Source organism: Macrosteles quadrilineatus, unplaced genomic scaffold (assembly GCF_028750875.1).
Source record: "Macrosteles quadrilineatus isolate MER2022 unplaced genomic scaffold, UCM_ALF_1.0 Scaffold_9__3_contigs__length_116548681, whole genome shotgun sequence".
NCBI lineage: Eukaryota > Metazoa > Arthropoda > Insecta > Hemiptera > Cicadellidae > Macrosteles > Macrosteles quadrilineatus.
Genome location: NW_026542602.1, coordinates 59,474,662 through 59,501,327, shown reverse-complemented (window position 1 = coordinate 59,501,327; position 26,666 = coordinate 59,474,662). Strand labels below are relative to the sequence as shown.

The window sequence follows — 26,666 nt, the reverse complement described above, 5'->3', positions numbered from 1 at the left end:
CAAATAATATGAGATTTAGCAGTAAATTTGTATTTCTGTGTGCTTAATATCAAAGTGGGAATAGTTTTGTATGTTTGATTTGTATCCTATTTTGGATGGCATTCTATTGGATTAACTGGATAAGTTCGTAATCGTCTGGTAAATAATACATTGAAAATTATCTCTTATAGTGCACCAAGATAAGTAAAATTTTAACAGTTTTTTTTTGCAATGTTAGGAAATAGGGAAATAACATAACTAAATCACAGTTTATCGTGAAACATTATTTCGATAGAACCAATCAATCTAGTGAAAATATATCGAAATAAATTCAACTGTATGGACATACAATCCATATTGCAAGGATAACCTGTACTTTGCCTTCAATATGGCGTTTTCCTGTAAAATGGAAACTTTTAAAAGTGATTTCCAAACCAGTGTAGTAAACATATGATGGGAGTTTTTCTAAATCTTATCTTACGGAATTTACCAACAAAGTTGGATTTTCTGTAATTAAATACAGAAATCCGTAGGTACATCACGAAACACATGGGTATGGGTACATGAAATATTAGTTTATGAATCAAGGAGTTTGTAAAATATTGTAACTATCTCACTTTTATTGATTTCCATAATTTATTGATGTACGAATCCCATTGATACCATAATCTACCAATCCCAGTACTTGCAGTTATCTAAACAGTTTAAATCTTCTGAACACACGACTCTAGGGCTTTTATGGTTAAACTGTATCGAAACCTTTTCGTCATTCTTTCAGCTTTACTACAATTTAAGCAATAATCAAACGAAAGCAATAATCACAATAAATTGTAAGACGCAAAAGACAAACAGTGACTATGTGCGAGAGTGAGACAGTTGTGTAACAAAAGACAGCAAGCTGGAAGGGTTCGGAAGGTACGTGCACCATGGGTATGGTGTCCACCATGGGTACCATCATTTGCACCATCACACACACCATGTGCACCATCGAGGACCACCATTGGGGTTCCCTCACCATCACAACACCGTCCAGACGTCGGCTGTCCAACCTCTCAACGCCAGTAAGTTCCGATTGGAAAGTTATAAACATGCATGAGTTATGTAGATCTATTATTTGACTGCTAGGGCTACCTGAAATCATTAAATTATTACATGGTGAGACAATGAGAATTCCACACAAATAGTACAAAATGTAACACTAGTTACTTCATTTATCTACATACCGAATACTCGCTCTATCATTTCTTTGGAAATCGCTCAAATTTCCTTGTTGTTTTGTAGCTATACTTCAAGCAAATCTCTGGGACAATTTTAAAAACTTTGAAATTTAAGTAGCCTAGGGATAACCCCCCAAAAGGACAGAGCCAACGGAAAGTTTCCAACAACAAAGGTACGGCTAACCTTGGCTTTAAGCTTTGACTATTAAAAGGAATAAGGAGGTCATTTTTAGACTATGGGAACGCGACACGTATTTTTTTCCAGATTACCTGGATATCAGTGTTCGAACAGTTATTTTTGCTTTCACCAATCCATTTTCAGGTAAAAGCTGTATTTTTAAACAGTTTTATCCATGTTTTTAATTGCTTTTCGATCTGGAACCGCACCTTGTGGAACAACTATTAAATGCTTTCCAAACAATCATCGAGTTAAATAAAAAATTGTTATCTAGTTTCCACAGAAAAGGCTCAGTTTTATGACTCCATAACACCATGTTTACTAAAATTACATAGTTTGATGAGGTTATAAGCAAAGCTGTTCATTCCTTGTTTGGTTATTTATCATTTGACGGTGAAACAAAATTCTTGTACTCTCATTGCCTCACCTCGGTTTTTGTTTAGTTTTGGATTCATTGTAACTCTAAAACGCTCATTAACTGAAGAAATTAGTAGCTAAGTGGTTTAACATCCATGTAATCCTTCTCTTGTTATTAATATGATCATCATATTGTTGTATAACATCACCAATGCTGACTTTTATGATTTTTTTCTCCTCCCCTGCGTACAGCTAGAAATGCCTATCAAGAGGCAATGCTAATGACCCAGCAAAGTTATGGCCATAAGAGTTATCTGGTGACGGACACATGGTCCTAGCGTTCAGTCAGTAATCCGCCTATCGTCCGTGTAATAGATGACTGTCCATGCAAGACGAATGACGATGTGGAGGCAATAGTAGCAACTGTTGTCTCTCGAATTAAACATCTGAAGTGGAACTTAATTTTTACGGAATCTGCAGAAGAAAATCCTATATGTATGTGATAGTGCAAAATATATTTCCTTAACATATGCTTGAAGATTTGGGGTTTCTTTACAGTTGTTAGTGGATTAATTTAATACCGATTTCCATATGTGGATCATTTTAGTGTACAATTGCATAACTCAAACTGTACTATGTGCAAGTCAAGCGTGGTAGGGGAGTGCTTCTTTAGAAGTTCGCCAGTTCGATGATTCGAAACTGAGCCCAACTGTTCTTGATTATTGGACTTTAGGTAAGCCATCGTGTCTAAGGAAATGGCTGGCCGTAGTGAAAATCCATACTGATCGTGTCGTTCTATTCTACACTCATCATTCTTAACTGTAAATTGCACTTAAGTTTGCAACCCGTCTCGAAGATTAGTTTATATATAATTTATTTAAAAGTCAGTATTTTTTTATTGTTAACTAAACCCAAATCTCCTTGAATCAAATAAATGGTAATTGGTATTTGTCAAGGTAACCGCTTCCTCTAGTCATTCTTGATAGTGTTCAATATGTTTTAGTTTCTCCCTACTTCATCAGTCATAAATACAACGAAATATTTTTCGAGCCTTCCTCGTGTCGTACCGGTTTTATACTGTGAAAGGTCAGTTACTCTATGTTTAAAAACTAGATCCAGAAGTCCTGTATGGACAAGAAATTGACATAGTAATGACAAAGTTTTTCTTAACACTTCTATCAATTTTGTAGCTTTCCATTTTTCTCAATAAACAATACATAACGCACATTTATTCCTCGTACCGTTGTAGATTGTGTCTACAGTATGGTCTGGGTATATAGGCAAGGTCGTAGTTCGCGGTCCGTTGTAGATTGTGTCTACAGTATGGTCTGGGTATATAGGCAAGGTCGTAGGTCGCGGCCCGTTGTAGATTGTGTCTACAGTATGGTCTGGGTATATAGGCAAGGTCGTAGGTCACGTACCGTTGTAGATTGGGTCGCGGCCCGTTGTAGATTGTGTCTACAGTATGGTCTGGGTATATAGGCAAGGTCGTAGTTCGCGGTCCGTTGTAGATTGTGTCTACAGTATGGTCTGGGTATACAGGCAAGGTCGTAGGTCGCGGCCCGTTGTAGATTATGTCTACAGTATGGTCTGGGTATATAGGCAAGGTCGTAGGTCACGTACCGTTGTAGATTGGGTCGCGGCCCGTTGTAGATTGTGTCTACAGTATGGTCTGGGTATATAGGCAAGGTCGTAGGTCGCGGCCCGTTGTAGATTGTGTCTACAGTATAGTCTGGGTATATAGGCAAGGTCGTAGGTCGCGGCCCGTTGTAGATTGTGTCTACAGTATAGTCTGGGTATATAGGCAAGGTCGTAGGTCGCGGCCCGTTGTAGATTGTGTCTACAGTATAGTCTGGGTATATAGGCAAGGTCGTAGGTCGCGGCCCGTTGTAGATTGTGTCTACAGTATAGTCTGGGTATATAGGCAAGGTCGTAGGTCGCGGCCCGTTGTAGATTATGTCTACAGTATGGTCTGGGTATATAGGCAAGGTCGTAGGTCACGTACCGTTGTAGATTGGGTCGCGGCCCGTTGTAGATTGTGTCTACAGTATGGTCTGGGTATATAGGCAAGGTCGTAGGTCGCGGCCCGTTGTAGATTGTGTCTACAGTATAGTCTAGGTATATAGGCAAGGTCGTAGGTCGCGGCCCGTTGTAGATTGTGTCTACAGTATAGTCTGGGTACATAGGCAAGGTCGTAGGTCGCGGCCCGTTGTAGATTGTGTCTACAGTATAGTCTGGGTATATAGGTAAGGTCGTAGGTCGCGGCCCGTTGTAGATTGTGTCTACAGTATAGTCTGGGTATATAGGCAAGGTCGTAGGTCGCGGCCCGTTGTAGATTGTGTCTACAGTATAGTCTGGGTATATAGGCAAGGTCGTAGGTCGCGGCCCGTTGTAGATTGTGTCTACAGTATAGTCTGGGTATATAGGCAAGGTCGTAGGTCGCGGCCCGTTGTAGATTGTGTCTACAGTATAGTCTGGGTATATAGGCAAGGTCGTAGGTCGCGGCCCGTTGTAGATTGTGTCTACAGTATGGTCTGGGTATACAGGCAAGGTCGTAGGTCGCGGCCCGTTGTAGATTGTGTCTACAGTATAGTCTGGGTATATAGGCAAGGTCGTAGGTCGCGGCCCGTTGTAGATTGTGTCTACAGTATAGTCTGGGTATATAGGCAAGGTCGTAGGTCGCGGCCCGTTGTAGATTGTGTCTACAGTATGGTCTGGGTATACAGGCAAGGTCGTAGGTCGCGGCCCGTTGTAGATTGTGTCTACAGTATGGTCTGGGTATATAGGCAAGGTCGTTGGTCGCGGCCCGTTGTAGATTGTGTCTACAGTAAGGTCTGGGTATATAGGCAAGGTCGTAGCTCGCGTGACTGTTTGTTTCGCCCACATTATAATCCAGGCAGTGACCGCTCAATGCCGCCGTACTTACCTACATCAGCCTTTGATTCAGTAAATAAACCCAAACTGGCACTAATAAACGTTATGTCCTGGAATTTTAGCGGCTTAATGGGGAGGTTTTGTGTAAAAACTGGTAAACGGAACACACGAATATCTTGGGATATTGTGTTATTATTGTAGAGGACAAAACTTGCTGGTACTTTCGTATTATACCAACCACACCTAAATTGGTCAAATAAAACCCTCAGGTGGGGTTAGGTTAGGTATATTTTGTAATTTAAACTAATTAAAATCTTATTTGGAAGTTGATTTGGTCGAATACGAAAGTACCAAATTACTTAATACGCCTAATAGTTTATATTTTTTGAGATTTTGAAGGTGTTTTCCGTGAAATTGTTTAATTGGTCCAATACGTCTAGAATCCAATTGTTGTGGTACTAGTTGGAGGAATTTGTAGTGAAACTAACATCCTAACTAACATTTGTTATATTTTTTAATCAATGCAGGTAGTTGAAAATATTAATAATTTTAGTTTGTGCCAACACACATTATATCTGTATGTGGGTGTAATGTAGAGCTGTTATAACTTAAACTAAAAAATGCATTACATCTTAATATATTCGAACGATAGCTGTAGAAAATGGTTTATATAAACTTAAAACTTCCATTGGACATATTGGAAGCCTTGTATTGAAAGTGTCAATCAAAAATATCCCGACTACTAACGCCTTATAAGTATTGGGATATTTGATAAAGTGATTACTTTTAATGAAATTTGAATTGAAAAAAAAAATATCATAACTGAGCGGGACACACTTATGGTATACCTTAAATAACAATAAAGCAAGAAGAGGAACAAAAAAATTATCAAGAACGGTACATTTTTTAAAACTAATGATACTAAAAACGTAAACAAGAATTTATCCACCATGAACACCATGATGAAAGATAAATGCAGTCAAAGGCTGCCAAAGTGGTTGGAACGCTGCGTTCGATATAGTCGTGTTTTTCTATAATAGAGTTGTCTAGCATCGCATGCCTGTGGACGGTTCATAATATCGAAGGTCTCTATAGGGTCGGTTGACATCGCCCTGTCTGTACAACTACTTGTTGACAACACGACACACTCGATAAGCACGATTATTGACATTCGATTGTTTCATCCGGTTTATAAATCGAATGTATCGTCTCTGTTGTATTGGGTTCTTTCCTCAATCTTTGGCTGGATTTACTCAAAATTGTTGACAAATAGATACTTTCGATAAGTATCATTCTATTGTGTTATTCGGTTTGCAAATAAATGTTTTATCAGGTCCAGGTAAATCGCGTTCTTATCCTTCTCTAAGTATGTCCTGGATGTGACGCACACACCATCCAACCTGTCGAAGATATTATATGACGCTCAATTGGGAATCACACTGAAATGCTTGGATGTTTTTTTTACAAAATAATTTTGATTAGGAGTTCAGAAATGTATGAATCCTAAGATTATCTAATCAGTTCCCTTTTCTAGTTTCTTTTCTAAGTTATACATGTACCTGTAACTAATCGACTTCGTTACATGACAATTTTAATCTGGAACTGAAAAAGAACAAGTTGAGTTGATTTTCTAAATTTTTTGAAATGAAAGCTCAAAGTGTGAAACTTAAGAGTGGAAACACTGTATGCTTGACCCGTCGCGTCGTCTGGTCGGCTCAACAGCTGACTGATTGGCGCGGTTCGTTACCTCGGCTGTTACAAATGGCGGGAAAAATGTAATTGTCGGTGATAATTGTCGCGCTTGTTAGCAATTCATATCTCCACTCTACACTTGCCGCTGATTGAGGCGAAGTGTGGCTTTAACACGGCGAGAGAAACGTGTATCTTGGTTGAATGTGTTAGTCACGGTTCTTACCTTACTACCTGATTTTATTAAATCTTTGTTGCAGTTTAACATTACTTTCATTTGTAGAATTTTCATATAATATTTAACTTGAGATTCTGTTTTTGAAGATCGTTTAGTGGTTAGTATATACTGTTTTGGAGATTACTGCGGACTTTTTCACGGTTAGTAAATATCTAGAATCTGAATCCGTTCTCCAGTGAGATAGTACATAAAACATAACAAGATTAGCACAAAACCCAAAGTAGCTTTCCAACTGCGGCTAGGTTTGTGTATGTGTGTGAGTGATGTTTTAGACACTTTCTTACACTTGTACGGGATCAGATTTCAAGTTTTTCGATATAGGAATTTAACTATGAGACAATACTTCACTAGAGGTAAATTTAATTTTCGAAAACAGCACGGCAATAACAGTTGATTGACAATTTTAAGTTAAATCGGTAGCTAAACATATCTATCACTATCACCATTGACTATCACAGTCAGATATCACCTACGTTTTATTTTTCGAACGGCAGCAATGACAAGTATAGGTCGGCCGCTTAGAAAACGACCTCCTCCAGCATTGGTTTAGCATTAGCGCGCGGGTCGTTTTCTAAGCGGCCGAACTATAGTAATTAAAATACCTTTGCCACACTATTCTATTGAATAATCTTCTCTTCTACTTAAAACAGGCTTGGTTTCAATACAATATTTCTTATTGCCTCCCGATGATAATGAAGTAATGCCCTTTCGTATTCAAATAGATGTAATCTGAATCATTTCTCTGTGCTGTGAAGTATTGTAATTTTTTGTAAATTTGGTGGGATTCTGGATCCATATCAACGATGCCATAGTGATACCATCACGAAAATCAACGTAGAAAAATACTTTAAAATTCCAATTGTGTTAAAACAGACAGTATACAATCTAATGGTCAGCTGTGCGGTTAAGCAAACTAACAACAGTACCTATATTGCGTCATTGAACTGCAGGCTCTTCGTCCAAATCTCCGTACGTCCGTACTATTCACTCCCATAAGTTCCATAACCCTTCATAGTCAGTAAAAATAAAAAAATTCTAATTACTTAGGCTTACTTTGAGTTATAAACTTTCTACACCAAGTCTAAATAAACATTCGTTTTTATTTACTCTATGATATAAGTGTATACTTCAGCATCGATAGTTGAACATGACCCTGTTTATCTTCTTTGTAAGCACATTTACAAGCCGTGTTTAGCGTGTCATTTACAACACATTTCGTGACAGTAACAACCTGTTAACCTTACGTCACAAAGTTCATTTACTTTTTTGTCAACGCTAATAACGGCCATTGTTTCCCGCCCTAATTTCCCGCGTTTTTTCACGGATCGGCTGATTTACGAAATTAACAATAGCGTTGTAAAAATAACAGAGAAACGATATGAATGAACTTTCGATAACGAGAATAATGCTATCGCGATCCCACTATGGCGCGAACGGCGATGAGTTTTTACGAGATGAAATTTTATCGCGGATCGGTCCATTATGGTCACAATGCAAATCTGATCTCTTCAATGATTTATTGACTGGGATCCTATACTCGCAGTCGCTTCATTTGGTGAATAGTGTTTTAGGATGTTTATTTACGCGGTGTAAATTGGCTAGTAACACGTCTAAAATGATGTATTCACATTTGATACAAATTTGAAATTAGCTGGATATCTGGGTGGTTGCCAGATTAGGGATACTTGCCTACTAATCAAGAGGATCACCAGTTATAACCTGAGATAAGTCAGTATCTTTTTGGTGGTTTGAAACTGGACCCAGCCACCCTTAATCATTGGGCTAAAGTTGATGTTTCTGGCTAATAAGAAGCTAGTCTTAGTCAGTAGTAAATCTACATTGATCATCTGACTATCCTTCACTCATTATTCATTCACATTCAGCTAGAAATATGCAATAAAGTCTGCTTCGTCGTCTTGGCGTGGCTTGCATTTTGTGAACGTACATGTCGGTTTCGATGGGTCACTTAAATTATCCAAATTGCAAGTGTGCAATAGGGCTGGTGAATCATTGTTTGCCATGGTATTTCCTAGCTCTTATATTTTAAAATTTTAATATGTAAGTAGTCGCAGTTAAATAATTAACTTTCAATGTTATGTAATTAAATTATCTTAATAAGTACACAAATGTATCATTTTATTTTCATATAATTTTATTGATTTTAATATTTCACAACCCAATCGTCGTGCAGACACTTTCCCTGCTCTAGAGTCATATATTCTACAGAGAAACTTCTCATCTCCTAAAAAACTACCCTTTTCGCTTTTTAAATAAGTTTAAATAAGTGACCTACTGTGTAAGGTGAGTTAAATTCCACTGAGTCATGACACTAACACAAATTCATTAAGACCATTGGTGATCGTTAGAACTCTAACCCTGCGCTTCTAAGACGAAGGACAGTGTTAGATGAAGCAAGTGGACTTCTAGTCATGTTATTACAAAATTTGTAGTTTTTCAACTTTTTCCAAAGCTAATCATTCCTGACCGATTTTGTTTAATTTAATTCCAAAGTACGTCCTTGCCTATTTTCCGTTACTCCAGTGAAAAAGTTGATAGAAATCTCATGTTTTACATTGCGAACGACCTCTTAGCTTAAGGAGAAATGTCATCTCCATTCATAGGTGAAATCCATTGATGATTAGCGGGGTTGAAAACACGCTCAAACCGCTCGTAAAACTGAGTCTCTAGTAATTTAAACAATATTAATAGATAGATTATTAAATAAACGGGATATACAATTCACTTATTCTACAGCAATTTGAAGTATTGAACTAATTAACACCTTGTTTCACTTACGGCGATACATACAGTTTGTCAAGTAAAGAGTTAATAGCAGGAATCACGCGGGTTTGTGATGGCGGGCGATTATCGTGTCAATACTCAGTTTCCAAATTTCTCAAAAACTTGTCTGATAACCGGCGCCGATCACGTTACCAACATAAACTGCTCCGGCAATAACCCGCTAGTTATGATCCGAGCGCTCGTCTGTCCAAGGGCCAACTTTGTTTTGTCGAAATGGGACAGTTTTGTGTAATACAACCGAATTGGGGTTTAGTTGTAACATGTTTTAAATTTAATATTGGAAATTACAAAATCACCAGGTTAAATACATTTTAAAATAGTTTCTTGAATATTATAGAACATTAACGGACAGTAAATTAAAAATACGTCTGGTCACTTAAAAACATATTTACAATTATAATTTACAAGACGGTAAATATACATAAACAAATGGTGAGCGGTGATCAATTTCGATTGGACACTCCAATCATCATTAGACCCAAAAGCGAATGATTTTAACGTGTGTTAAATAGAACCATTTTTGTATTTTTATTCAGACGATAGTGTAATTTAAATATGATTTGGCTAAATATTTGGGTTTATGTAATTAACTTGTCATATAAAGTATGAAGATAGATTACCTGTCAGAGTTAGTTAGAACATGGTTGTTAGGAGACGATAAAGTTAATGGCAAAATAAATGGGTAAAATTAACAAATCTCTTGATTATGGAAGGATAATTTATAATCACTATGTCACAGAATTCAGTCACCAAAGAAATCGTTGTCACCTTGTATTTCTTTATGTCGCTCAGTTTGGGAACCATTCTGCATTTGAACAGTTTCAGTTTAGCCATCTATTAACATATCCTCATTAATGATTATATAACTGTAATCTGAAGCCTCTTACCGGAATATGCAGTTTGTTTTTACTTTTTTATATTTTCAGCACAATGAATACTATTACATCTTAAAATAATGGTTTATTAGTAACATTAAGCCTGTTTAGTGTTATAGCAAAAGAATAGATTAAATTCTGTAAAATTCATCCCGAGGCAGAAAATCAACATTTGGTCGACATCATTTCACTTACGCGGACGTCAAACTTGCTTAAGGCGATAAGGCTAAGTTCAGTATCTACAGTCGACGATCAACAACATTTTTTACAAGCATTTACAGTTAAAAAAAAAAAAAAACACTCAGCAAAAACACTCAGCAGTTAACACTTTTTAAGTTTGATTTTAAAGTCCTTTTAAAAATGATTGTTTAGCATTGGAAAATAGGAAAATACTTGCAGCCACTCATAGTATTATTTAGGCTAGTATACAACGTAAAAACACTGAGCATTGTAAGAACAACTCAACACAATAGTTCACTCTTAGTTGTTAGGGAGCAAGCTATTACTGTAGTCTCATGGTAAGACATGAACCTGGTAACTAACACTTAGCAATAGATAGATTTCTAGCACCATTTACACTACTGTTATTGAAATAGATTATTGTGAAAATCAAACCAGGCTAGTGAAAATTCGCTTAGTATGCAGGTTTGCATCCTTGAACAATCAAAAATCTTATAAAAGTTTTCATCTGATTGCCAACTTTCTTGACGATAAACGGCCACTTTATCCACTCAGCTACCTTAGTAGTGGCGAACCCAGAAAGAGCCATCACTTTAGGCACGTTTTCCCCATAAGAATAACATGGTGAGCTTTTTTTGACCACTTTTTTAAAAATCCAGCTCTCGGCCTATACAAGCCTATATAAATGTTCAATACCATTGTATAACACTATTACTATTTCAAATCCATATGCATTCTCATATATATTCTCAAAATCATCAACTTGATAGTGCGAGGTTTGTACGCGAACTCGGGCATGATCCCCCATATAAAATGCATGCTACCCATATAAAATAATGTTAAATTTTTTTCTTACTTTTTGATTTTTTTATGTTGTAATATTGTTTATAATCAAAAGTTGACACCCACTACGTTTGCCAGAATTTCAACCGTTTTGCCGTATCTCAAGCCGTTTTCGAGATATAAGCGTTTTTAGATAGTTTTACGGACTTAGACGATTTTTTATGGTAAATTTTATTTGTACCCATATAAAATAATGTTAAATTTTTTTCTTACTTTTTGATTTTTTTATGTTGTAATATTGTTTATAATCAAAAGTTGACACCCACTACGTTTGCCAGAATTTCAACCGTTTTGCCGTATCTCAAGCCGTTTTCGAGATATAAGCGTTTTTAGATAGTTTTACGGACTTAGACGATTTTTCATGGTAAATTTTATTTGTACCCATATAAAATAATGTTAAATTTTTTTCTTACTTTTTGATTTTTTTATGTTGTAATATTGTTTATAATCAAAAGTTGACACCCACTACGTTTGCCAGAATTTCAACCGTTTTGCCGTATCTCAAGCCGTTTTCGAGATATAAGCGTTTTTAGATAGTTTTACGGACTTAGACGATTTTTCATGGTAAATTTTATTTGTACCCATATAAAATAATGTTAAATTTTTTTCTTACTTTTTGATTTTTTTATGTTGTAATATTGTTTATAATCAAAAGTTGACACCCACTACGTTTGCAAGAATTTCAACCGTTTTGCCGTATCTCAAGCCGTTTTCGAGATATAAGCGTTTTAGATAGTTTTACGGGCACTGCCACAAGGGCCAAGTGAAGCGGTCATGCGACTGGGGAATCCTCAGGTGGTGACGTCACTGGGGACGAGCCTATATATAGAAGTGGCATCCGGGTGATATTTCATTCTCGAGCGTGATGCCGACCTGTCAACACTGCTCCGCTTCGCTGTCCAAGAAGAGCAATTTGGTCCGCCACTACAAGCTAGTACATCAAATGAAGGTGAAACTGTGCAAGGTATGTGATTTAATCTGTGATGATAATGTGGTTCTAAAATCGCATATATTACAAAGTCATAAGAATTGTAATTTTTGTAAGAAAAATGTGGTTGGTCATTTTAAAAGACATGTCAATTCTTGCAATAATTGTCCATATACAATGATTGAATTTGTTGGTGAATCGATTAGAACTGAACTTAAAAATACTCTTCAGTCTTGTCCTCTGCCAATAAAATGGACTTTAGTAAGGAGAATTAAATTTATAAAATATTCAATGGATCAAAGTGGACAATTAGTTAATGAAAAAGAATGTATTGCAGATTTTAGAAGCCTTACTACCTTAACTATTGAGAAAAGAGATTTAAAGCCTCAAATTGAAAATGCACTTTTAAAGATTGATGCTTCCATACACAAATACCAAGCCCAAGGCAGTGGATGGATATATGACCATACTAAGTATTGGAAGTTGCACGTTTACAAATATAAGCCCTTAACTCCAAAGTCATATATTCCCACACCAGAGAGTATTAAATCGAAACATGCAGTTTTAAATATAAAAAATGATGAGAATAAATGTTTTCTTTGGTCGGTATTAGCAGCTTTATATCCAAGGAACTCTAATGAAAATGCTAATAGAGTCTCCAGCTATGCACCCTACATAGGTCATCTGAATATGACAAACATAAAGTATCCTGTGAAAATATCTGATATAGATAAATTTGAAAGACAAAATAATATAAGCGTTAATGTATTTGGGGTTGAAGATGATAAATGTATATATCCATTAAGAACAACCAAACTAAATAGTAATACTCACATCGATTTATTATTATTACAAGAAGGTCGTAAATCACATTACTGTTTAATTCGTGATTTTAATAGGTTAATGTTGAGATCTACAAAAGATAACAATAAGAAGTATTTTTTTAAGTTGTGTTTGCAACATTTTTACACTAATGATATATTAGAACGTCACATAACATATTGTAAAAATTTTGATGCTCAACGAGTGGAAATGTCTAAACAAGATACATTACAATTTAAAAATTATAAATATCAACTTAAAGCCCCATTTGTGATTTATGCAGATTTTGAATGCTTTATAAACTCTAATAACCATACTCCATCTGGATTTGCATTTGTCTTAGTGAGAGATTCTAAGATTATTTCTGAAGAGTTATATAGTGGTGCAAATGTTATGGATGTATTTTTCAAAAGGTTATTTGAGACTTATGACTTCATTAAACGTCAAATGTCGATATATATTCCTCTTGTAATGACTCCTGAACAAGAGGCATCTTTCCAAAACTCAACGCATTGTCATATTTGTGAAAAACCCCTATATTTTGATAGGGTGCGAGATCATTGTCATTCATCTGGCCGATACCGTGGAGCTGCCCACAATGATTGTAATTTAAACTATAAAGTAACAAAGAAAATCCCAGTATTCTTCCATAACTTGAAAAATTACGATGGACATTTAATAATGCAACACTTGGGAAAATATGATCGTAAATTAAATTGCATAGCCAAAGATATGGAAAAGTACATTTCATTCTCTGTTGATGATTTAATATTTTTAGATTCCTATAACTTTCTGTCACTTCCATTATATAAATTGGCTTCCAATTTAAATACATTTAGATTCATAGACAATCCTCTACTACAGCGTAAAGGCGTATTTCCCTATGAATATATGACGGGACCAGATAAGTTTGCAGAGTCTCTACCCCCAATTGAAGCATTTTACAGTACTCTAACTAAAGAACATATCTCTCCCATTGAATATGAACATGCTAAAAATGTCTGGACCCATTTTAATATAAATAATTTACAAGAATATCATGATTTATATCTTAAAACAGATGTATTGCTACTGGCTGATGTCTTTGAGACTTTTAGAGACCTGTGTTTAAAGGATTATAAACTTGACCCCGTACATATGTATTCACTTCCTGGATTAACATGGGAGGCCTGTCTTAGAATGACTGGTATAAAATTACAATTATTTCAAGATATTGACATGCATTTGTTCATAGAAAGTGCAATCAGAGGAGGAGTCAGTATGATTTCTACACGTTATGCTAAAGCCAATAATAGATATATGGGTGAACACTATGATCCCAATCAAGAGAGTGTGTATTTAATATATTTAGATTGTAACTCGCTATACTCTACAGCAATGTGCGAGCCACTGCCTGTGGATGAATTCCGTTGGACTAATGAGATAGACTACAAATACAATCAAAATTATGAGTTTGGTTACATTTTAGAAGTTGATTTAAAATATGATAAAAGCTTACATGATTTACATAATGACTATCCATTGGCACCAGAGAAAATGAATGGGAAATTAATACCAAATTTAAATGACAAAACTAAATATATTTTACATTATAAAGCATTACAAAAATATGAGGAATTGGGGTTGGTTGTTACAAAATACCATAGAATTTTAAAATTTAGACAATCAAAATGGCTTGCACCCTATATTAATTTTAATATTGAAAAACGAAAAAGTGCTTATAATGATTTCGAAAAAGACTTTTACAAATTGTTAAATAATAGTCTCTTTGGTCGAACAATTATGAATCAACGAAAGTTCCGTGACATATATCTCAAGGATGAGTCACTATTAACAAAATATGTCACTAATCCAAGGTTTGACTGTAGCAAAAAGTTCGATAACAATTTACATGCTATACATTTAAATAAATTAGTTGTAAAGTTTAATAAACCAATATATTTAGGAATGACAATTTTAGATATTAGTAAAGTAATAATGTATGATTTCCACTATAATTATATGTCAAAATTTAAGAATAAAAGATTTCTAATGACAGATACAGATTCATTAATGTATGCTATAGTTACAGAGGACTTTTACAAGGAAATAGAATGTGACTTGCACTATTTTGATACCTCTGGATATAGTAAAGACCATTTCTTATACTCTAATAAAAATAAAAAAGTCACAGGCAAGTTTAAAGACGAATTAGGTGGTCATATTATGTATGAATATTGTGGTTTAAGACCAAAGTTATATTCTTATATTCCTCTAAAATGGTTATATGAAGAAGACAAGCAAGCTTTAGAGGTGAAGAAAGCTAAAGGAGCTGATGGTGCCACTGTTAAACATCTCCTCAGACATCAACATTATTTGAACTGCCTTGCAACTGGGCAAGATTACTATGAGAATGTGACAAGAATTAAATCTACAAATCATCATCTTCAAACCTTGACCATGAAAAAGAAAGTACTATCCTTTGACGATGACAAGAGGTTTATTCTGGAAGTTGGCATCAATACTCTTGCTCTTGGTCACTATAAAATTGATCAAACATAAAATGTATGTAGATGCAAAATAAATGCAAATGTTAAAAAAAGTCTTTTATTTATTTACCCTTACCATCCTCTTGATAGAATTGGTCAAACATAAATCTATATTTGCCATTATTCTTTGACCTTTCTTTGTCTATCACGAAAAAGCCATATTTAGTTTTATCCCAACATTGATGACAGAGATTTTTAAATTGGTTAAATGAAAAGTCATTACCAACATGATTGTTATATACATGTTTTAAATTTAAATCATCTTGTTTAAATAATATTAGGAAATTTACATTATCACGTAAATGTTTGTGTGATTTGCTGTAAGATTGACACAAGTAAAAACAGTTAATATTTTTATGTCGACCCATTGAGAAAAATTGTGTAATATTTGGATTATTTATGTCATCAAATACAACAACTGACTGTGATTTTACATCATTTGGTGTGATTTCACAGTCAGTAAACGTGTGTAATTTCACTTCGTCACACAAACTAAATATTTCAATTATTTTTTTATATTTTTCTTGTTCTAAAGATTTAGATATTAAATATAAGTTTGTAAATTTTAATCCTTCCTTTCTTACAATTAAATTATAAATTACAACCGTCTTCCCACTTCCACTTGGACCACAAATAACACATCTAATATTGGTAGGAAATAGACCCAACTTCTTTGGTATATTTTCCTTAGTATGTACTATTTTAAATTTATGTTTTTGTTGAATAAAAGACATTTTTTATATAATAAAAATGGTAAAAAATGTTAATAAGAAAACATGTAAAAAGGGGAAAGGTTTATTCTTAAAACCTTACAGGGGTCGAGGGTTATTGAATACTCTTATAAATAACCTTCCATTTCCACTTCACATACCATCTTATCAGTACTGTGGACCTGGGACGAATGTACGTGAGAATTTAGCTAAAAATGTACCTCCAAAAAATAAACTAGACTCTTATTGTAAAGAGCATGACATATTCTACATGAATAATCCTGATACCGCTGCTCGGAACAAAGCAGACATGAGATTAGCAGACTTAGCTTGGACTAGAGTAACGGCCAAGGACGCAAATCTTGCTGAAAGAGCAGCTGCTTATGCCGTGACAAATTTGATGAAGGCAAAAGCAAAAATGGGAATGGGATTAAAATTTAATAAAAAAGATGGACAACTACCAGCTGTTAGAGGCCGCAAAAGACGTGCCTCACTTCCGGGGGGTGTACCTAAAAAACGAGCTAAAAAATCTAAAACCAAGAGTAAAAGAGTGCGGAATAGTTAATTTGGATAGCTCATCTGGCACACATTGGACAGCATATCGTAAAAATAAAGATATTGTAATTTATTTTGACCCATTTGGAATCCAACCTCCAAAAGAAGTAATTAAATATTTTGAGGGATATAAAATCTTCTATACAACCGATCAAATACAAGATTTAAATAGTTCTATTTGTGGAATTTTATGTTTATCATTCATAAAAAATTTTTGTTTATAAAAATGGATTCATTTACTATAACATTTTCGGGTACAGAGCCAGAGCTTAAGTCAGTGTTCTTTCCTCCCATAGAATTAAATGATGATTATGTAATTGGATTAGTAGATTTTCAAAGTTATAATTCTATATTTAATGTTAAAAAACCTCTAAATACTTTAACATATTATAAAGTAGAGAAAAAAACATTACCAAAAGGAGATATCTCAGTTGATGATTTAAACCAGTTATTAGATGGTAAACTTAAAGTTATAATAGATAAAAATGGAGACGCATTAATTAATACTAAATCCAAACTTTTATTCAAAGGGCTTATTCCAAAATTAAATCAACTTAAAGGCAACAAATTAACCATTGGAGAAGGTGATGATGTTTTCTATTATGATCACAATGCTCCAGTTACAATAGAAATTTCTGAAGGAACATATGAGGTGGTTGAGCTTGCAAAGGAAATTCAAAAGCAAATCCCAGACTTTTTCCTTACAGCTAATAATAAAACTATGAAAGCGACATTACTTTCTAGCCATGTGTTTGATTTTACAAAACCATGTTTAGGGTCTGTCTTATTGGGATTTAAAGGTGTTTCTACTCCTGGTGTTCAGTTTGAATCTACAAATAAAATAAACATTAATAATGTAAATGTGATTAGAGTAAAATGTAATATTGCAAACGGGTCCTATTTAAATGGCAACAAATCACACACCATACATAGCTTTTATCCAGAAGCTCCTCCTGGCTACAAAATTATTGAAGTTCCAAGAAATATTATATATTTTCCTGTAAATAAGAGAAGTTTAGATGTTGTCAGTATTACATTTGCCGATCAACACGACAAGGCAATTGACTTTAACGGAGAAGAAACTACAATTACTTGTCATATAAAAAAGATATGAGAATTTATAAGAATTTATCTATAAGTGTACAAAATGCTAGGTTCCTAAAGTCAATAGGACTAAAGTTAAAATTTTCTATTAATAAAAATGGAAGATTTTCTAGACGTTACAGGGAAATCCCAATTCGACGATAGTGTGGTTAAAATTACAAATCACTCCTATGTTCCCCACAACACTTTGGCAATAAATAATTCTGATGAAATTCGAATATGTATTAATAATCAAGATTTGCTAACTCTCCCATGTAGGAGTTATCTGTATATTAAGGGAGAAATTGAAAATCATGATAAAGGTCATTTTATAAATAATGCATTTGCTTTCTTATTTGATGAAATTAGATACGAAGTTGCAGGTAAAGAAATAGACATTGTAAGAAACCCAGGAATTTCTAGTCTTATGAAAATATTGAGCTCTTACAATAAAACTACTAAATTGTCAAATGTAGCATTTGATTCTGACACGAATTTAAAAGAGTTCCATAAAGGTGGCAAGTTCAGTACTTGTTTGCCATTAGAGTTGTTAATGGGTGTATTCGAGGATTTTAATAAGGTTTTAGTAAATGTCAAACAAGAATTGGTGTTGAAAAGATCCAAAAATGATTTGAATTGTATATTAACAACCACTAGTGCTCCAGCCAGTGGCACTGCTGATACAATTCCCAAAATTACACTTAACTCTATTCAATGGGTCATGCCACATGTGATACCATCAGATGGGGAGAAGTTACAATTACAAAAGATGTTATTGCAAAATAAAAATTTGCAAATTGCATTTAGAAGTTTAGAGCTGCATGAACTTCCATCATATCCCAATACCACAAGACATACATGGTCAGTAAAGACATCTTCAAGTTTGGAGAAGCCTAGGTATATTATATTTGGTTTCCAAACAGCTAGGGATAATAGTGCACAAAAAAGAACTGACGAATTTGATCACTGTAAATTAAAAAATCTCAAAGTATTTCTAAACTCTGAATATTATCCTTATAGTGATTTAAATCTTGACTTTGAAAATGGAGATGTCTCTAAAGCTTATGAGATGTTTATGAGGTTTAGAGAGACTTACTATAATACTATCCCAGATCCTATGATTAGTAGGGCTGAGTTTATGAAGAAATATCCACTAATTATAATAGACTGTTCTAGACAGAATGAAACAGTGAAGGAAGGAATTGTTGATATTAAATTAGAGATTGAAACTGCAGACAATGTGCCAGCAAATACATCTGCATATTGTTTGATAATACATGATAAAGTGTTTGAGTACAATCCTTTGTCAAATGAGATAAATAAAATGTAAATAAAAGATGAAAAACATTCAACAAGAATTGGTTGACTCTGCAAATCAAATACGAGAGAAATATAGAGCTTTAAAACGTGGCAAGTTTCTAGAGGCTGAAGAGAGGTTCCAAACATTCCAACCTTTAATAGAGCCATTACAAGAATTAAAAAAAATCACAGCTATTGGCAAAACAGAGAGGCCTCAAATGGAGATACTCCCAATGACTCCATCTAGAATATCAATGATACCAAGATTACAACCATTACAACCATTACAGCAATCCACTCCACAGAAATTAGATTTTGGTCTTTTAGCATCAGACTATTTAGGAAATTACCTCAGTAAAAGTAGTATGACAGACACTACATATGGTATTAGACGAGAAGCAAATAAATTTTTTATTGGAAATAAGGAAGTTGATATTGCCAATGATGATGTCACAGTTGCAAATAAAACCTACAAGGGGACAAAAGGCTTGTGGCAGTTGTTAACTTTAAAAGAACCTGAGGATTATACTCAGGTTGATTTGCAAAATTATAAAGAGATTTTGGAAACCACAAATGGACATTTAAAGAGTTACAAAGATGGTGCACCAATTTCAAGTAATAGACATACTAAATATCTTAATATAATTAAACCTCTTTTTAAATCTGTTGGTGAAGGTTTGAGACAAGTGACTGGTAATAAAATAGACTATATTTATTGGGATGATCCTAATGAGCTTGTAGATAGGTTAAGACTTCTTTGGCTAAGTCGCCAAGCCGGTAACTCAGGAGTGGATAATGAAATAGATTCCATTATTGAGGAATTAAGAGAAAGTGGAATTATTTATTAAATAAAAATATGTTTATAGATAAATTTTATCGTTTATATAATCCATATAATAAGCCTACAGAACCCAGGGCTAGTAATGAACCTACTTTAAATTTACAAGACGATAGTTGGAATTGTTTAAACCGTAAAATTGGTAATGTTAAAGATGGGGAGTTTGTAGATGATGTATCAACTTTGGGTCAGACATTAACTAGAAAAGGTGATGTATTTTTACAAGGTAAAACTAAATATGAGTTTTTAGAATCTAAGAATAAAATTGGAATGCTAAAAAACAGAAAATTACTAATGTGGAAAAGGGTGAAAGTTTAGATGATGTGCCCACTTTACAACAGACTTTAATACGAACAGATGGTGGTACATTTGTACAAGACAATAAAAATTATGAATTTTTAGAATCAGAGAATGGTGTTTGGAATGCTAAGAAACGGAAAATTACTAATGTAGAAAAGGGTGAAAGTTTAAATGATGTGCCCACTTTACAACATACTTTAATACGAAAAGAAGATGGTAAATTTGTACAAGACGATAATAATTATGAATTTTTAGAATCAGAGAATGGTGTTTGGAATGCTAAGAAACAGAAACTTAGCAATTTGATAGAAGGTACAGATAGTAAGGATGCTGTGAATGTTTCACAAGTTCCAAAAATGGAAGCAGGCTATTGGGATTTTAATAATAAAAGGTTAGTACGTGTTAAACCTGCCGTTGATGACACTGACTGTGTTACAAAAGAACAGACTATAACTTTTGATAAAAAAGAAAAATGTTGGGATGCCAAAAAACAATATATAAGAAATCTGCCAATGGGGGAATATTTAGATGATATTTGTTTAATGTCACAAGCTATGTATTATGATGGATCAAAATTTGTATATGGAGGAAGAAAATTTAATTTGATGGAATACAATCCTGATTTATTAGTTGCCGACCCCACATCTTTGAGTGGATTTAAGTATATAGATAATAGACCATATATACCAGAAAACTATGTATTTAAAAGAATGGAAGATAATCTATTGATTGGGGCTAATGGTAATATATTTACAGTACAAGGAAAGAGTGATGTTATAAAAAATGAATGAAATTGCATACGAACTTCATAAGCCTGCAAGAAAGAATTTCATTAGAAGGTCTTTTAAAGTATTAGGTATAAACGAAACTGTACAAATAGATTTAATTGATATGCAAAACTATGCTAGAGAGAATTCTGGCAATAAATATATTTTAACTTTAATAGATACATTTTCTAAAAAAGCTTATGCTGCTCCGCTAAAGAATAAGACGGGTTTGGTGGTTACAGAAGCCATTAAAACCATTCTACCAAAGGGGGTTAAAAACATTCAATCTGACAATGGAAAAGAATTTTTTAATCAATATTTTAGCAAACTAATGAAACAATTAAATATTAATCACTATCACACATTTTCTACAACTAAAGCTGCAATTGTGGAGAGGTTTCAGAGAACTTTAAAGAATTGGTTATATAGGGAATTTAGTGCTCAGGGGAGTTATAAATGGTTGGATTTACTTCCAAAGTTAATTCGAAAATATAATAATAAGGTGCATAGATCTATAGGAATGAAGCCTAACCAAGTGAATATTAAGAACAGTAAATATGTGCATGAGAGGTTGACTTCTAAAGTAGTGCAAGTTAAAAAGCCAAGATATAAGGTAGGTGATAGTGTGAGAATTTCCAAGTATAAACATGTTTTTAGTAAAGGATATACCCCGAATTGGACAGGGGAGCTATTTACAATAGCAGAAGTAAAGAATACCAAGCCTGTGACTTATATCTTGAAAGATGAAAATGGTAATATAATCAGGGGAGGCTTCTATACAGAGGAATTGTTAAAGACCAAATATAAAGACATGTATTTGATAGAAAAGGTTATTAGGAGAAAAGGTGATTTATTATATGTCAAATGGCTTGGGTTCCCAAGTAGCCAGAATTCATGGATTTCCACTAAGGATGTCCAAGGGAGCGCGCCATGAGCCGGGAGCACGCCCGAGTTCGCGTACAAACCTCGCTCGATTTTGTGAATGCATATGGATTTGAAATAGTAATAGTGTTATACAATGGTATTGAACATTTATATAGGCTTGTATAGGCCGAGAGCTGGATTTTTAAAAAAGTGGTCAAAAAAAGCTCACCATGTTATTCTTATGGGGAAAACGTGCCTAAAGTGATGGCTCTTTCTGGGTTCGCCACTACTTACCTTTCATCTGAAGACACATTTGTTCTTGACAATAACTTCATGAATTCTTGTAAAGCGAACCCCCTAAAAATTACCACTAAATCTATCCTACATACCCTAATTTTCATTATGTATGAAAGACCATGAACACTATTTTATTTAAAAAGCATAGATTGTATCTAAAACGCGACGAAAGACCATAACACTTACGCAGCCCTCTTGTTAGCCGAGAACGTACTCTTGGTTAGCATATCTGTGGCGTGGAGCGTATCTGCTCACTTGTTGATACAAACACGCGCTTGCGTGGACAGCCGCGGTAAATTAATTTAGTGGATAATTTATACCAGGGAACTGAACGACTCATGTAGGCATTTCAAGATGGCGCGGTTTCATTTGATGAGAAATCAATATATTGTATGGCTTCTTCAGATGCTGGAGATGAATCAAGTTTTATTATTGTCTTCAAGGTAAAAAAGTGTCGATATTTTCTTTCTGTCAAATTTAAGGTGATGAGCCGTTTGATACTATCATCGATCGTGCTATCACGGCTCAAAAATTCCAAAAGAGCCACCAATAGGGAATTATTGGCTGTTTGATTGTTTGTCATTCCCAATTCATTCATAGCTCTAAAAGTTACATCTACTCACCTTAGTAAGAAAGATATTAAGTAGTTTCAACTGCTTTTCTGAAGGTTCTTTCACCTCTACCTCCGATTACTGATTGGACTTAGAAGCAGTTTCGACTTTGGAAAGATATATCGAAACCACTTTGAGGAAACGCCGTAGAAATTCAGTTTCGTTCAATCTGAAAGGTCGGTCGGTGTTTTCGGGACTTTAAAGACCTTATCCTTAATAAATTTGAATAATTGTGTAACTGAAAGCTGGGTAAGATCTTCTTCTCTCTAAGAAGCTTCTGTTGACACGGGTGAAGCCATGAAGAAAGTCCCGGTTTTTAAAACATAGAGGAATTGAAGGGATCACAACTGCTCACTTATGTTATAATAGGATGAGAAATAACTGCTTCTTTCAAGGAATATCCCATATATTTTATTTCAATTTGATTAGTCCCATGCCTTGTTGATATATTTCCCCATCGACTCGGTGCTGTCAACGCAGGATCGCGTGCTGGGTCCACCATTGCCATTGTTGTGTGTTGCGTGTATGAATAATGTTTCTATATGCTCAATGTTTTCAGTAGCTTTAAATGATGAAGTAATTGCGCTATTTTCACTTCGATTATGTGAGGAATTCGTATGTTTTTCCTCATAGGAAATATTACAGATTCGATTGCATTGTTCTAATCGATGTTTGGGTGATAAGATCTATGTAGGGAAAGAACATGTACAAAGCTATGAACTTTGTTTATACATATTCAATTTACTTTGTATTTTATAACCTGAAAACCATATAACAATTTTGTTCTTGTGGAGGGTTAAGAATATTTGGTGAGAAATCATATATCAAATCCAAAGTGATATAATGTAGTGTATCATTAGGTGTGTCATCGAGTTCATATTTTCATTCCACTTTCTATAAAACAAGTTACTCACCTAGCATTATTTAGCTTAAAGTATGCACCAAAAGTAACTCACTGTGTTACTAAAGTGAGTAAGTTTCAAAAATTTTCTCAATCAAGCATAAAGTTTCAATGGCATTTCGTTTCTAACATCATGCCAACTCTAAACATATCAAACCCCCAAACCTTTGTTGTAGATTGTACTAGGGCAGTGTCGTTCTCTCCGCGCGTCTGTGTGCGTGTGTTATTGTATGGGTGTGTGTGTGTGTGTGTTAGTGTGTGTTCCGTTATTTATTATTGCAATACTCGTGACCCGAGCTCAGCTCAAACAATGTAAATTAAAATTCCACACCCGGTCCGGTCCAGACAAAGGTACGCCATGTCAATCCCTCCCTTCTTTTGGATCATAAATATGTATTTGATTATTCTGAAATGACACTTGCTATTGATGTAGTGAAACAATGAAACTGGTTACTATATTTGTGTGAACTAAAAGTATTAACAGCACATTTTATCATCTAATTATCTGTTATTATATTATTTAAGTGATACATTCAAATTTTACGTAAACGGGTTAAGGACATTTTACCAAATATAAATATAGGCATTTGGCACGTGAAATGAAGCTTAGAGTGTGTAGATTTGCCGAACATTATTGGTATGGACGAATTTGTTAAGGGATTTGTCCCACATGCCGATTTCTTAAGGCATATTCCTAACGTGCTTCTAAACTGTAAATGATTTAATTTATCTAATCAAACAGCTGGACAATGCAATTAACTGGTGTTTGTTTATTTACATGATAAAGATGTTTGTGGTGCTTTTTTATAGTTGTGTTATTTAGTAAACGGGTTATGTTTGGTTAAAAAAGGTAGTAAAAGTTTTGTAGAGTATTGAGCACAGTTTTATAATTCATATACAGTAGTAAGCTACACAATTGATGGATTATGGTAAAACATCTCATTCATGAAGCATCAATATCAAAATGTTATTGCTACACTTGAGGTATGTAGTCATATTATTTTGGATCGATTCACATCAAAAGTGGGGGCTTGAAATTACCCAAAGAAGGGGTTTACACTTTCAAATCAGTTTATCTTTTTAAATTAAACCACACAGTTGCTATATTTTAAACACACGTCACTACCACTTATACTGTGCATGGGCTGTTTTATGTTATGTCAGTAGACAATCACATACTGTACTATGTCCATATCTCTTTAGACACACTTCCAACTAAACCTTCATCTGATATTTGCATTATACACAAAGCTCCAGCTAAACCTTACTGTAAAAGTAAATACCTTACTTAACCAGTAAATAATCATAAAAAGCGAAAAGACTTACTCGATCAATGGACAATTGCATCAGCGGAATCCTTATTGATCTTTAGATACATTTTTTGCTAAACTCTACATATTTTTACAAAAATCTAACCGAACCTGACCCAACAACCTTGCTTAATCAGCGAATAAACAAAACACCAACAAAACCTTTCTCGATCAATAGACAATTGCATTAACTGCAGTCTTACTGATCGTTTGATACATTCCCTGCTAAAACTTACATATTTTTACAAAAATCCGACTGAACCTTACCCAACAAGTAAATACTTTGTTTAGTCAGCAAATAAACATAAAATGCCAACAAAACCTTAGCCTACTCGATCAGACAATTGCATTAACTGCATCTTTACCGATCTTTAAACGCATTCTTTGCTAAACCCTACACAATTTTGCAAAAATCAAACTGAACCTTACCCAACAACCTTGCTTAATCAGCAAATAAACATATAACGCCAATAAAACCTTACTCGATCAGTAGACAATTGGATTAACGTCTTACCGATCTTTGCACACATTTTTTGCTAAACCTTACATATTTTTTGAAAAATCTAACCGAACCTTACCCAACAACCTTGCTTAATCAGAAAATAAACATAAAACGCCAACAAAACCTTACTCGATCAATAGACAATTGCATCAGCTGAATCCTTACCGATCTTTAGACACATTTTTTGCTAATCCTTCCATATTTTTACAAAAATCCAACTGAAACTTACCCAACAACCTTGCTTAATCAGCAAATAAACATAAAACGCCAACAAAACCTTACTTGATCAGTATACAATTGCATTAAATGCATCCTTACCGATCTTTAGATACATTCCCTGCTAAACCTTACATATTTTTACAAAAATCTAACCGAACCTTACCCAACAACCTTGCCTAATCAGCAAATAAACATAAAACGCCAACAGAACCTTACTCGATCAGTAGATAAACGCAAGGCACGCCAATTTTCGTGACGGCTGGCCAATAAATGAGCCTTGTTGTTATCGCGACTTGACGACAAACCCCGTATCTCGCCCACATCTGGGAAATTGAGTGTGAAAGTCTACCATTGTATTTACCTTCGGGTAATTGGAATATAATCCAATTACCTTGGTGCTCTTCTTTCAGTGATTAAACTTAGTGGAATATGTAGGATTAGTTCGGAATAGCAAACAAGTTTCTGGTTATCTAACTTAGGAAACTCTTCAATATAATGTTTATTTTATTTATTTACTGACACATTTGTAGGCGTATCACAAGACTAGAATTTGGACAAAAACTTTCAAATGCCAATACCAATAAAAAACCAAATAAGAATTTTCTAAAATTATATATGAAATATGTATAAATAAAACTAGTATCTACATAAGCCTCAGGTTAACTTACACATCATTTTTTAAACCCCTTGAGAAATGCCATGAGTCTGGGGGATGTAAGGTCGTGACAAAGTCAGACATCTGTCGACAGAACGACTCGACACTTTCATATTCAGAGTTGCCAACTTTCCGAATACAAATTAGGGAGGAAACTTTCATAAGTGCTTAATATTTGAGCGCAGGTGGCGACCCTGTCCCGACCGAGCCGTTCTGATCGGACTGTTTACGGGTTTGGTGTTTTA

The 26,666-nt window shown here is 34.4% G+C and overlaps 1 protein-coding gene across 2 annotated transcripts in view; it reads left to right on the top strand.

Annotated features, from left to right (window-relative positions):
* The first annotated feature begins 852 nt into the window (after nucleotides 1–852).
* The window catches only part of LOC129002006 (calmodulin-binding transcription activator 1), a 126,712-nt gene continuing 100,898 nt past the window's right edge, over nucleotides 853–26,666 (top strand). For both annotated transcript variants that reach the window (XM_054429489.1, XM_054429490.1), the window contains exon 1: nucleotides 853–1,040. The gene's annotated coding sequence lies outside the window, so the exon portion shown is untranslated. The remainder of the gene's footprint in view (nucleotides 1,041–26,666) is intronic.